The sequence below is a fragment of the Lepidochelys olivacea genome (assembly GCF_965140295.1).
Source record: "Lepidochelys olivacea isolate rLepOli2 genome assembly, chromosome: 11".
Classification (NCBI taxonomy): domain Eukaryota; kingdom Metazoa; phylum Chordata; order Testudines; family Cheloniidae; genus Lepidochelys; species Lepidochelys olivacea.
Window position 1 is genome coordinate 18575698 of NC_140421.1, and position 13949 is coordinate 18589646.

The following is a 13949-nucleotide window of genomic DNA, read 5'->3' on the forward strand; positions in this document are numbered from 1 at the left end:
AAAGGATTTAAGTCCTGACCCCACTCAAGTCAATGGGAATTTTACTCTTGACTTCAGTAGGGCCAGGATTTCACCCAAAGATTGACCACATTGACTAAACACGAAAAAAGATGAAAAACCTAATTCTCCCTTGTTTCTTTTTTGTGTTTGACTATCATTGCTCCTCTTTGTCTCTTTCATTCACAGATACACTACACACAAAAAGACAGAGGGATGGTGGTCTGACTAAAGAATACTGAACATGAAGAAGGCAGCAAGCAAACCGGAAGAAGACCAAATATAAATTTGACAACAAAAGGCTAATTTTGAGGCTTAGCCACTTGACTGGATCCTGTTTGTGTAGTCTATATTATAGAAATACATAACTTTACTGTAAAAGTAATCTTTTAAAATGTAACTTACTTTGCTGAATCTGTACTTTTATTTTTTGAAGGGCAGCTAATCCTATAAGGGATTTCAAAATGTTAGATTCTGAGCAAGTTCCTTGCACCAGAAGGTTGAGCTCAAAATCATGCAGGTGTCTTATGTTTTCCTCTTTCTTCAAGAAAAAAGGTAATGACGTATACTGATTAATCTTGAATTCTGTCTTTCATTTGGAAAAGAAGCAGATTGTTCATTTGGCCGTAGTCTGGACACTGATGCTACCTGCCTAAAAGGCAAAACCAAAGTAACTGTTTAAACTCCTTAGAAAAGGGCCTTTGCCTTCATGTCTTAGCACACTCTTGGTACTGTACTAAGAACTTCACACAAAACCTCTTCCTCAATTTCCCCAATGGAGTCTTTCTGTATCTACAGAGAGATGCAATAATACATTCTCTGGCCACTAATTTTCATTTTCATCCAGGCATTTAGATTCGTTGGGGTGAGCTCACAAATTTTATTTCCATCAACATGTACCCCACTGCACACATTCCTTTTCTCCTATCATCTGATATCAAACAAGTCATTTCCAAACCCACTGCTGTTAGCTATATAATAGGGCAAGGCTCTTTTCTCAGCTCCACATAAAGTTAAGTATTACCTTTACAATATTCCCAAACAGAGAGGAAGGGAGAATTTTTGCAACATAGGAAAGTTCAAAGTCTTTTTTCTCTATGCACATTTCTCTGCTACCCAGATTGTCCTGTGGTCATTGTCTCCCTTCCACTCCTCTCAAAAAACAAAAAACAAAAAAAGGGGGAGGGGGAGAACACCTCCCACCCCTCAGACGCATCTGTGAAACAAACATAGCTATCCCTCTTGAAATATCTCTGACAACAATTTTACCAAAATTTCTGGATTCCTTCCCCCCCACCCCTCTTTAAGAAATTATATTCTTGGCTAGATGTGAGGAGGATCTAATAGTATGCAATTGGGAAAAGGCACAGATTCAGATACTCTATAGATTACAGATGTTGCACAGAGTTGAAACTATGGACCAATTAGGAGAGAGATAATGATTTACTGTGCTATACCTGAATAACCTGGGATTTCTTAAAGATAAAGGCAGAATTTGACTATAGAGTGGTAACTGAATCCTGCTGAAACTGATTCTCTGCTCTCAATTGGTATACAGTGGCTTGAGACATGACATACTGGGAATATTGTGTGCAGAAAGTCTTCCCTGTTGAATACTCCTGTTTTTCCTCTGACTTTGACACCTTTGACAAGTTTTTCATTTGGCATCACAGGAAAAAGCTGGCAAGAAAAGGAATGGATCTTGCATTACACCCTGTTTCCTTTTAGGAGGAAAGAACGAAAGGCAAGTTTGTCAGTGTCTAATGGGGGCATTACAGACAGTGCCAACAGAGCTAAGAATTCCTGCGGTGAGGGACAAAAAGGAGGTTCCATGCAGTGCTATGATTCCTCTGGGTAGAATTAGATTCCATGGTAAGTGAAGCTTGTTTGACCCTGTACAAAACGAGGACGCCACTGTAAATAATAGCCAAGGCTTTAGGAAAGGATAGGTTGTAAGATTAAGAACCTTCAGGAACTTTATGTAGGGCAGTGGCTGCAGGCAAGGCCTTTTGCAGCAGTTTGGTCACAGACATTGTTGGTGTCAAATGTACCCACCATTGCATTCCCATTATTCAGGAAATTAAGAAGGACCTGACATATGGCTGGTTGCATATCCAGGTTGGATATCCCAGGTTGCATATCATCTGACCCAGGTGAGCAGGTGTTCTGTGGCACCTCTGACATGAGTTTCAGGATATACTATAAACACAGCTGTTGCTCAGCGTTATGACCGCAGCCTTCAGATGAAAGTCATAGGAAGAGGAGTTTTACTTATTTTATGTATTGTATGTATTGCAGTAGGGTCTTGAGGCCTCAGATCCATTGTGCTAGGCACTGGACATATACATAACAAAAAGACAGTCGCTACCTGGAAGAGCTTCCACCTTATAATAGAAGGGTATTTTTACAGGATAAAGGCAGGTGGTAAGATGCTGTTTTGGTCCAACAATCAGGTGGTTGATGGATATTGTGAACAAGCAGTTTGCAAAATTAAAGACTGTGAAAAAGCTGAGTCATCTTTCTATTATATGGATCTGATGATTACGTGGCCATCTATGCCCTCTGGTAATGGTTGGCAATGGTGCCAGTGGATTGGCTATTAGTAGAAGTTCATGAGGCTATGGACAAGCCACCATGGGCGTGAGAGACCATACTGCCCAGGATGCACAAACAATGCATTTTCCCTTTGAATTCTGTCCATTGTCTGTGTTCCCCATCTCAGTCTCCATTTGCTGTCTCTAGCACACTTTTTTATGAACCATTGTATAAAAGCATGGAAGGGTCTGATAAAAGCCAAAGGAAAATCTGTGCCTTACAGAGTGCACCATATTCTAAAGAATTGCCACAGAGAATAGCTACTATCTGGGCCAGAAAGATGCTGCTGTCATCTCACCCTGAAGAGTGAGAAATGCAAAATGATAAAAAAAAACAATGAAACCAACTGAATCTGAGTCTAGAAAAATATAGTTCTACATTAATCCCAAAGTCATATGTTGATTAATGGCGCGATAGTTGTCTGTTTTCAATTGTACAGAAGGCTGAAATAAAAAGATTTTGTCATATGAGATCAAATCATTTGTCTATCCAGTGCAGTATCCTGCCTCCAACAATGTCCAATATTTGATGCTTCAGAAAGATGAAGAAACACACATAGTTGTACAATAATGCACCTGTCACTGAGTGAAAGGAATCCTTTTCTACCCAACAGACTATTAGCTAGTTCTTGCTTTACTCTCATTTTTGGTTATTTGATTATAACATAAGTATTAATACTGTAAAGAAGATTACTTGTTTGTTTGTTTCTAGAATTTTGTATGACTGATTCATTTCTTTCAGTATCTTATCTGCATTTTGAAAAGCTACAAGAGTTTCACAACTTGCAACAATACATATTTATTGTAATAATACAAAGCAATATAGTTCAGTGACCAATAATACAAAATTCATATTTATTTCTCTTTTTAAAAAGCCATTGTATAGTTGTTCACAAATTAGGACTTTATCTTTAATAAAATCACTATGAATTTATCTTTAATAGCATTGTGTTTTGTATATATATCACCTTCTAGGGATTTAAAGTGCTTGAAAAACATTTTTTCAAAACATACTATGAAAATAGTATTCCTGATTACAAGTTATGACTGTGAGACAAAACAGAATTAAAACCACTTTTCTGCTTGAATTGCCTATATAAATCTTTCATAAATTAAAAAGTCTATATTAAATTCAGAATTTAATATGACCTACCACAAAGGAAAACTCAATATATTTCTCTCCTTTTAATCAACAAATCTTTTGTACAGCAGTTAAATATCATAAAATAATGTACACTTCATAAAGTTAATGCAGACCACCTGAAAAAAGCTGACACTACAGTTATCAGAAATTACAGTACTGACATAAAGCAATACATAAAATAACTGTTGGTGCAAAAGTGTATATTTTAGACGTAGAAATCAATATTTTATATGTGGGGAGTTATCTCTAGGCTTCATCGAGTCTGCCTGGTAAAGTGCTGGCAGAGACGAACATGGGGAAAAAAAACCCAAACCACAAGCCTACAGGTGTTCACTGAAAAAAATAGCCAAGTGCTCAAAAACAGCCCCTTGTAAGGCGACAAAGGTATGGCAGGGGATTTAGCAGGGTGATTAGAGGGCAATTATTGGGCCAACACCGAAACCAGGACTTCCCACCTAGGGAGGGGGAGGGCAGATGATTACAATAAAGGGGAAACACAAGAGAACCACTGTAGCCAGACAGCCAGCCCCCCACTCTCAGACCAGCATTGCTGGAAACACAGGAGGAAGCAGGAACAGGGCACTTAACATATATTCCAGCACAGCCTTTGAAGCTGTGAAAGCACAGGTGTGCTGCTACAATGTGCCTCTGGGAACAGATACAACGATTAAGCTCACAGCAGGCAGAGGCCCTGTGACAGACATGGCTGTTAGCCCCTACTAAATAGCGTGATGCACACACACCAACATCCTAGTTGGGAAAATATTTACCCTGATAAAAGAAATGTCCAGTCGTCGACACTTATTGTTTCTCTCCTTTGCAAGTGTAAACTACTCTTGCGAAAGCTGGCGTCACCCCGACAGACCAGCCTCAATTTGGCATAAGAAAGGAGAAAGAGAATAAAGGAGTACAGAGGTATAAGTAGGGGACCTACAGCACCATGATTTTTGAGTGCTTTCACTATCTATCTGCTGGTCAGATAAGTGACAGCCTCCCAAGGCTTCTGCAGCTAAGAGGGTCCCTACGCCTTGTCCCTTATTCGTCTTTCCGCGGAATTGAGTGACCGATCCTGGCTTGGCACCGCTGGAATCGAGAGATGCAAGGAGGGTAAGAAGCACCCACACCTGATCTCCTATCTTTAGTGTACACATATTTTGAAATAGAGCTCTATACTTTGTTTTCTTTCTTTGGGATTGTGGCTTCAGTTTTGTAACTTGTTTGTGTGTGTAACATCTCTACATTTAAATAAGTAGGCACTAGCAATTTTGTAACCACATGATTAGAATCTAGCTTAATAAATTTTTGGTAACCATTTATGCATAAGCCTGACTTGTTTTCTCTGGTTTACTGTAAAGCAGCCAACACAATTAAAGAACCTCAGCCGTTTTGGCTCTAAAGCCTGGCCATTAGGTGAGAGTACTAAGAGCCTAGCGTTGAGTTGTGCCGCCTCCACGGGGCAAACTCTTGGGGCACCTGTCAGTCAATCCTGGCTGCCCGCTGCGAAGGAGCTCTGAGCTCTAGCAGTTAAAGTCACGGGTGTGGAGAGGCTCTTAGTGCTGCCATTGGGGCACCTGTCAGTCAGTATTGACTGCCCGCTGCGAAGGAGCTCTGAGCTCTAGCAGTTAAAGTCACGGGTGGTTAGGACCTTGGGGCATCCGTCAGCCTAGCCCGGGCTGCCCGCCGCGAAGGGACAGTGCGTCCTAGCGGTTAAAGTCACGGATGGTATAAACGGGCATAGCTGGCACCTCACCAAACATCCTTGGCCGTCGGCTAACAACCACTGAGCTCGATCCTCGGAATATGTGGGAGGGAAATGAGTGTGGTACAGCTATGCTTCTGCAGGGTGCAGCTGAGCTTCTGCTACAATAAACGCTACCCATAACCAAAGACTCCAGTCTCTGTGTGTGTTCCTGTGAGTGTGTTGGTTGTGCCTGAAATACATAAGGGACTCCCCAGCATTATATTTTGTCATTTCAGCATCAGAAACTAGGCTACTGCAAAAGTGTTACCCACATTTTAACAAAACATAAGTGGATGTAAAAGAGATTCCATGTAACTTAATATCTTATGGCCTGACTCTGCAAAATATGTTGGAATTCTGCACAAGGTACTGAGAATAGAACATCCTCTCCCAAACTCCAGAACCAATATTCTATGTAGTATGGAAGCCCCAATGTATGACTTGTTGAATGAGGCTATTAAAAAGTCAGTATTGTTTTGTTGGTATCCTTTTCATCTCTGGTCCAGAAATCAAAGGTTTAAATCTGTTCACGAAATGTGGTTCATACCTGTTGCTGACAGTTCAGTACAGTTCTGGGAGGAATGCTGTTATCTTTCTGATGAAACATTCAAGTCTTTGTCTATTGCTGTCTTTCCAGGTGCATGTTACTGTACAGCGATGGAAATTTTCTAAAAGAGATAACCCTGGTGCCTGATAGTCTTTAAGGTGCCACCAGACTCCCTGGTGCCTGAGCCAACACTGTCTCTCGGTAAAATAGGGCCTAAGTCCAAAACTTTATGTGAGCTGGTGCTGAACACACAATAGCTAATATACTTACTACATCATCATTTACAGCCTGATCCAAAAGCCTATTGTCATCAATAGGAGTCTTTCCTCTGGATCAGGCATTTCATTCATTGACTTTAGGAAGCAGTTTGAATACCTTGAGTAGGAAAGGATCTACAACAAGACCAATTTCTTTTTAACCATAGGTTCAAAGCTTTGTTGAGCATGTTTCATAACAGAGCAACAGATATTAAGTTAATAAACACTCAAGATGAAATCCTGGCTTCACTGAAAACAATGGTAAAACTCCCATTGACTTCAGTAGCGGCAGGATATCAACCTCCATCTACTTTATCATAAATTCACAATTTAATGATATTTTTACAAGCAGTGTTATTTTGTAACATTCCTGCTTTTGAAGATACATTCGTGGATGTAAATTCTCTGTTTATTGTGCTATTTCTTTATAAAATTGTAACTGTTCAAAAGTTACTAGTCATTATATCAGTTGCTATTTGATCTCTGACTTTGGCATTCTGTGCCCACCATCTGTCTGAACACAATATGCCTGGTAGTTATTAATCAAGACACAGATGCCACACTCTTCCAGTCTGTTCACATACTAACAGTAAACTTTTGTTTTCCAGTGAAGGTTTGGACGGTTCAATCTATTAATTCACATATAGTATATTTACAAGAATGTTCATTTTCTGTCTGCAGTATCACAAAACGCCAAAAAAAAATGCATTTCTAAAGTTTGTTCCAGACTAAAAAGAAAACAACTTAATATTAAAAAATGTATTTGCTGCTGATGCTACCTGAAATCTATTTCTTTTATTGCTATATCAAATGAAATCCCTAAGTTTCACAAATAATGAATAAGTGGTACCTTTCTGTGAACATACTTAGTAACTCAGATTAAAATTAAAATTAAGATTAAAATTATTAAAATTAATTAATTAAGATTAAAATTAAGATTAAAGTTCACCGTTTTAAATAATATTCAATGCTGTAATGTGTTCACTGTAAAGCTTGGGTTAAACTATCATTGCAATAACTCATCTATTTTTAACTCTTTTTAAATATATGGCAATATAAAGCACCACTGTAGAGCCCTGCATTGCACAGAGTACAATACAAAATTATATTTTACATTTGGAAATATCAGATAAATTAACTGAAATACATTTTAGACATACTTAAATAGCTGCTGTTGCTTGTATTCAGGTTTATGAGAAATATATTTCTATTCAATATAAAATTGATAATTTATTTTATCAAGATCATTTTATGGAAAACATAATTAATATTTGTTCTCCTGCATATACTTATTTCACTGCTGAATAAAATAATTTTGATAAAGTTAGACTGGCCTGAAAAAGTATTTTCTATCCTTTTTCTTATAACACGAACAAACTATGATGAAAAAAAGCCCTATGTTTTCATAAAGGGCAACCTGTAAAATACAGTAGCTATTTTTAAAGCTATTTCTATAATAGTTCATCAATAAATTCTTACTTTCTTGATTTTTAGAAAAAATCCTACCAAAAAATTAATCTTTAAAAGACCCAGTTTCCACTTTTCTATTCTCTTTTTTCCATTGAGATACAATTTAAGTGTGAGGCACCTTATCTCACAGCTTCTGATACTCTGACAGATTATGTTCTATGTTTCAGTGGTGGACAGTGTTCTGGATAAAGGAATCTTTGTACTATAACAAAAGTCAATGAATGATTCAGCTTGTATTTCTGCAAAAGGAAACCCTAACTCATCTTTAATATCTTATTAAAAGATATCAGACTTTAACTGTAAGTTAGAAAGAATAAACTCAATGATATCTAATGACCAGAAATATTTATTATATTTTATCTAAATATGTGACTAATACATAGACTAATATCTAATACAAAGTCTAGAAATACTATGCAAAGTTATGTTCTATAAAGTTTAGATGCAAACTAGCATGCTCAAAGATGCTACAAATTTCAGTTTTTCAGATTTTATTTTGCTATTACTTGGACTCTTGCATATAAAGAAAGTACAGCATCTTAAGGTACAAACAAACACCTGTTAAAATGAGAATTCAAAGTATAAGTTTGCAGCTCTTATTTTGCTAGGTTTTGCAGGTGCTCAGTACTTAACGGCCCCCATTTGCTCCCATCAAGGTCTACAGAGACATTTGACATTGTCTTAATAGGAGTAAAATTTGACATTACATTTAAGAGTCTATTCCAAAGCCCAGTGATGTCTATCAGAATTTTTCCATTGACTTCAGTGGGCTTTGGATCAAGTCCTAAGTGAATTTTTTGCTTGTGAAAGTGAGAGACAACTAGCACTAATATATAAGCTAGGCATTGTGCAAATTTCTTCATATTACTCTGACAGTGCATCTTGGTCATGATTTACAGCATGTAGCTGCTATCCCAATGCTGGCACTTGAGTGAGGAGAGATTGGCTGTTGTGTGGTGGCTTTGTGAAGTGAGCAAACAGTGGCCAAGATGAGATCACCATATTTATTTTCAGTCTTCACTGAGCTAGAATTTGAGTTCTGGTCTTCAGAAAGTGTTTGTGCATTCCTCTTCCTAAAAGTAGTATAGTGGTAACAAATAATTTGTCATTAATGGGGTACATATAAGTTTGGGTCTCCAACCCCTTACCAGACAATACATGGAGCACCAAAACTTACAGCCTTGAATGACATGGAGGAAATCTTTGTCCATTGAGGTCTACGGCAAAACTGTCATTGACTTCAATAGAGCTAGGATTTCATTGCAAAATGTAGAGCAGCTGCAAAATATGGGAGCAGCAAAACCCTCCAACCACACCACAATTATATGTGCATCACTCACACTTAAACTCTGGGAGGTTTGCACTGGCCAAAATGTGTTTTTTAAAATATCTTATTTATCTTATGCATTTTTAAAGAACCTCTCATATTATCTGGGTACTATGGGTTGGCTCCTGCTCCCATTCAACTCCATGGAAAAATTCTTATTGGCTTTAAGTGTGCAGGATCAGGTCCTATTAGAATAAAAAAGTACTACTACTAAATAGGGCTATTTATTTCTTTGCTTACTATTTAGAAATAGATTATTCAAAGGTTGCATAATGGAGAGAATCAACTCCTTAGCTGCAGAAAGCTCTCACCCTCTCTTTGAGTCTTTATAAACCCCATGGGGTAGACTAGTTCTCAAAAAACTTTAGTTATTCATTATTGGCAGATCAGGTAATGCTGTCTGTTATTAAGGTTGCCTGACACTTCTCATTACACGTATGTCTGCGCTGCCAGTGGCAACGAGTCTTCAAATGCAGGTCAACAGACTCAGACTTGTGGGTCTCATGCTACCATGCTAAAAATAGCTGTGTAGCCAGTGCTTTTAGGTTGTGGACTGGGCTGGAGGTTGGGCTCTGAAGCCCACTCCCCTCCCTCAGTCCCAGAGCCTAACTCCAGATCAAACTGAAATGTCTACACAGCTATTTTTGGTGCTGTAATGTAAGACCAAGGATGTCTACCCTGCCTTGGAGGCTCGCAGCCGCTGTCTGTGTAAATGTACCCTATAAGACCCTGTTTTCAGTTACTTATAATTTTGCCAAAATTTAACTGTTTGAGCTGAAATTTTACATGATAAGTGTCTACCTCAGGCTGAAATTGTCTGAAATTTTTTAGCTAAAAAAATTCAGCCATTTCCAAAATTGGCTCGGGAAAAATATGTTGTTTTGCCCATGCTAAAAAAATCTGGCAACTTTTCCGTGTAACAGCTCTTGCAACCCCATGCTTGGGAGCCTGAGCTTGGAATTTTGCAGGAGGTAGCCTTTGTGTCAGGGATGTGCCTTTTGCTATCCCTATTTGGCTAATTTATAAGCCATGCAAATTTGGCTAAACTATAAGCTATTGGAAAATCACAATTTGCACATGCTCAGGAGAGACTTGCTAGAGTTTAACAGAAAAGATTTCCAAAGATTCTGTGTACACTGAACTTGCTTCAGATTGCATGTGTCATCTCTATAGACAGCCCAGGGCTACAGGGGCAAAGCTGGATGTTCCCTGGGATGGCTGCTCCATGTGGAAAGGCTGAGTAGTGGCACCAAAAGCAGGGAGCCTATCTTTCTTGTGCTCTCAATGATGCCCCTTATCGCATCCAAGCAACATGAAGGAAGAAGTTGTTTGATTAAAATGCAGAGGGGGTACAAGCTGGACCACGGGACAGAAAGGAGTAGATTGGGACAAGGAGTCTGGTGAGTCTGGGACTGGAGAGGGGTGGAAAGAAACTTGCACTTGTTGGGCAAAGAGACTGGATGTGGGGAAGGGGAGAGACTAGGAGTGGGAGGAGAGATTAGGATTTGGACAGAGAACTTTGAAGGGGAGTCTAGGACAAGCTGGGCAAGGAGAGTGGGATTGGGATCAGAAGCCTGAGGAGTGGAGACTGGGACTGGGTAGATGAAGAAAATGGGATGGGAGAGAGACAGTACTGGTACAAGACAGATTGGGGGTGATGAAGCAAAAGGGGTCAAGCATGTGGGAAATAGGCAGAAGAGTCTGTGCCTACTACAGCCCACATCCCACCAGAGCATGAAATGGAATCCAAGATTCCCAAGTCTCACCATTCCCATGCTGTCAGCAAACATCTGTGAAACCCACTGGTAATGTGTGTCTCAAGTCCATCTAATACTGGTCCACATAGAGGATGACACAGTTTAGCACACAGTAAATAAGATATGGAGCCACACACTGATCAGTGAAGAATATAAAAAAATAATCAATATATGCTCATTAAGTGAGCAATGTCCATTGTGTCCACTAAATGAGGCAGATGTCCTGTGGCAAAAATAAATGTGATTACATCATTAAAGACTATCATGCTGCCTACAGACACGGGCAGAATTAAGGTTGCACAGTCTGAAGTTGAATGTCACATAGGACACTCCCTACTGCCACCTCAAGTTATTGCTGAGATAATTGTACTGTGTTTTATGAGCTGTAACTTGTGCACAACTTAGCACAGTATTTGACTTAAAAAACAAAACAAAAAAACTACACTTTTCCTGGTAAGGCAGGAGGATTTATAGGAATGCACACATGGTTGGGAATCAGAACGTTCTAAATTCTTATCATAGCTTTGCTGATTCACTGTATGGTCTTTTCCAACTCACTTTACCTTTCTTAGTTTCCCTGTTTATAAAATGGAGCTAATAATACTTACTCATCTACCTTATTGCTACATTGTGAGGCTTAATTAGTTAATAGCTGCACCATGCTTTTCACTTATAAAGTGCTATAAAAATAGTAAACAATATTGTTAAACGAAACAACTGCACTATCAGCAATGGAAAGTGTAAGAAGAATACTGAGAGCTTTGGTGACAGAATAATAGCTCTGTTTTTGCAGCATTCATCTTGTGAAAGTTTGCTAAAAGCATCACTCAGACCTGAAGAAAAATGAGATATAACAGTAGTTTAAAGAACTGAAAAACCGATCTATGTGCTAACTGTAGTCTGACTTTGTAGACCCTGGACACGGATACTGCTACCAGCAGGAGCTACAAGAGAGGGCTCAAAAGAGATTCCCCTCAGGAATCCCAAATAATAGGTCTAGATATAATTTGATATTTATAGATCTCAGTGTCACAAGCATGAGTCTTTTCATCATAAAGCGATTAAACCGCGCCTAAGCAACTGTTTCCATATTCTAATTTATGCTGTTACAGTATTTCAAAATTTCATTATGAATTTTGAAAATATGTTTCTTGGTAGATTATATTTGTTAGTACTTATGAATGATTCGTTAGCAGTTCTTTTAGAAGTTCTACTGGTCTATGGTTTGTTCACATATCAAGATTTTCAAATATATCCACATTTCTCACAGCCAGCATTACAAAAGCCAGACCATGTTGATTTGAAAAATTTATGTCCAGAGACTTTTCAGATGCCTTTAAAACAAAAAATATTATTGTTTCTGTGTGCTTTATAAATGTATTTTCTGTACCTTATTGTACATTTTTATATAAAATTAGGAACAAAGGGCTACATGCTTGTGTAAACTGTTAACAAAGCTTTAAGTTACAGGGGACCAATGTAATGTAACTATTTTAATTACAATGGAACTTAGTACTGTAGATGATACCTCATAGTTTGCAGCAATTATGTATTTACATATTTCGACTCCTGGAACAACTATGTAACTATACTTAGGACTTGTCTACATGATGGGTGATGCACTCTACTTGGGTGTGATTTCTAAAGCACGCTAGTGAGTTGCACATTAATTGGTCCATGTGGATCTGCTGGTGCACACTAAAGATTCCTTAGCGCATTTTAACCTTGTACTGTTTCAAACAGCACTATCTTAAAGCTCAACATCTCGGTCTCCTTAGATCAAACACATTCATGTGTGTTTTAGAAATCACATCCCAGTAGAGCATTACCAAGCCATGTAGACAAGCCGTTTAGTAGATCCAAAAGAAATGACCAGCAGTGCAGTTTTAGGAGACAAACAAAACTCTAGATTCACATTTCACATTTGTTACTGTGGCCTAAATGCTGCCTTCATACATGTGTATGTCATTCCCATTGCAGTCAATGCAAACTGCCTGTATGTGCATCTATATATCTGTGTTCTTATGCCACAGCTGTGTATATAAAATCATAGGATTGGAAGGGACCTCGAAAGGGCATCTAGTCCAGTCCCCTGCACTCATGGCAGGATAAAATGTTATCTAGAACATATTAGCATGATGGGCTCAATCCTGCAAAGTGCTAAGCATATTGGCCACAATTTGGCAAAGCACATAAGTACACTGTTAACTTTAAGCACATGAGCAGTCTTGCTGATTCATTGAAGTCAGTAGGACTACTCCCATACTTGAAGTTAAGCATAGGTGCTTAAATATTTTTCTGTATCAGGGCCAGCGTGTTCAGCATCTTGCAGGAGTGAACTCTAAGGTAAGAATTTGGGTTTAGCTAGGCACGACACAGTAACAGGGGAAATATTGATAGAAATCCTGGCCCCAGTGAAGTCAATGGGATTTTTGCCTGTATAAACACGTTAATTGTTGAGTGAATTATTCTGCACATTTTAAATGCCACATCCATTGTCCCTTTATTGGGAGTTTCTTTATGGAGAAAATGTTGACTTTTCAATCAGAAATCAAAAGCTGAAAAATTTCATTCAAACACTGAAATATCAATCAAAACTTGGTTTAAACTGAAAATTTTGATTTAGAAATGCTGCCCCTATACCTCATGGGGATTGCAGTTTGGTGCCTCATGCCTCTGTTATTTAAGGGCTGGCTAGACTCACCTCCCATGATCCATGACAGCATAGCTCCCAGGGGCACAAAATAGTCTTAACCAAATGGAGAATCAGAGCCTGTTTTTCCACAAAGAGATATTTGACTAGGCTCATTCACAGGAAGAAAAGTACAATGAAACCTCTACTTAACTAACCAGTAAGTGCTGAAGGAGGTTTAGGTCACCTTGCCATGCTGATTACAATAACTGCATCTGGGGAATATGGACTGTTCACAGTTGACAGACATTTCTCGTGCACATGATGTTTTACCACAGGGACAGCTGTCTCATTGCTATCATTAAAAAGAATATCTGTTCCTTTTGCAAGCAAAATCCAACAATCTACAATGCCATAATAGGGATATGATTACACAAAGATCACAAAAGAAGTTAGAGTTACAAACTGTTAGAGGTGGTGTGA

The 13949-nt window shown here is 38.6% G+C and overlaps 1 protein-coding gene across 2 annotated transcripts in view; it reads right to left on the reverse strand.

The window, feature by feature from the left end:
* Positions 1-13949, reverse strand: part of MAP3K19 (mitogen-activated protein kinase kinase kinase 19) — a 28922-nt gene that overhangs the window by 13759 nt on the left and 1214 nt on the right. Inside the window, exon 1 of one of the 2 annotated variants that reach the window (XM_084643963.1) lies at positions 403-924. The exons of the other annotated variant lie outside the window; for it this stretch is intronic. The gene's annotated coding sequence lies outside the window, so the exon portion shown is untranslated. Of the gene's footprint in view, positions 1-402; positions 925-13949 lie in introns of those variants that run through there. 2 annotated transcript variants of the gene reach the window in all.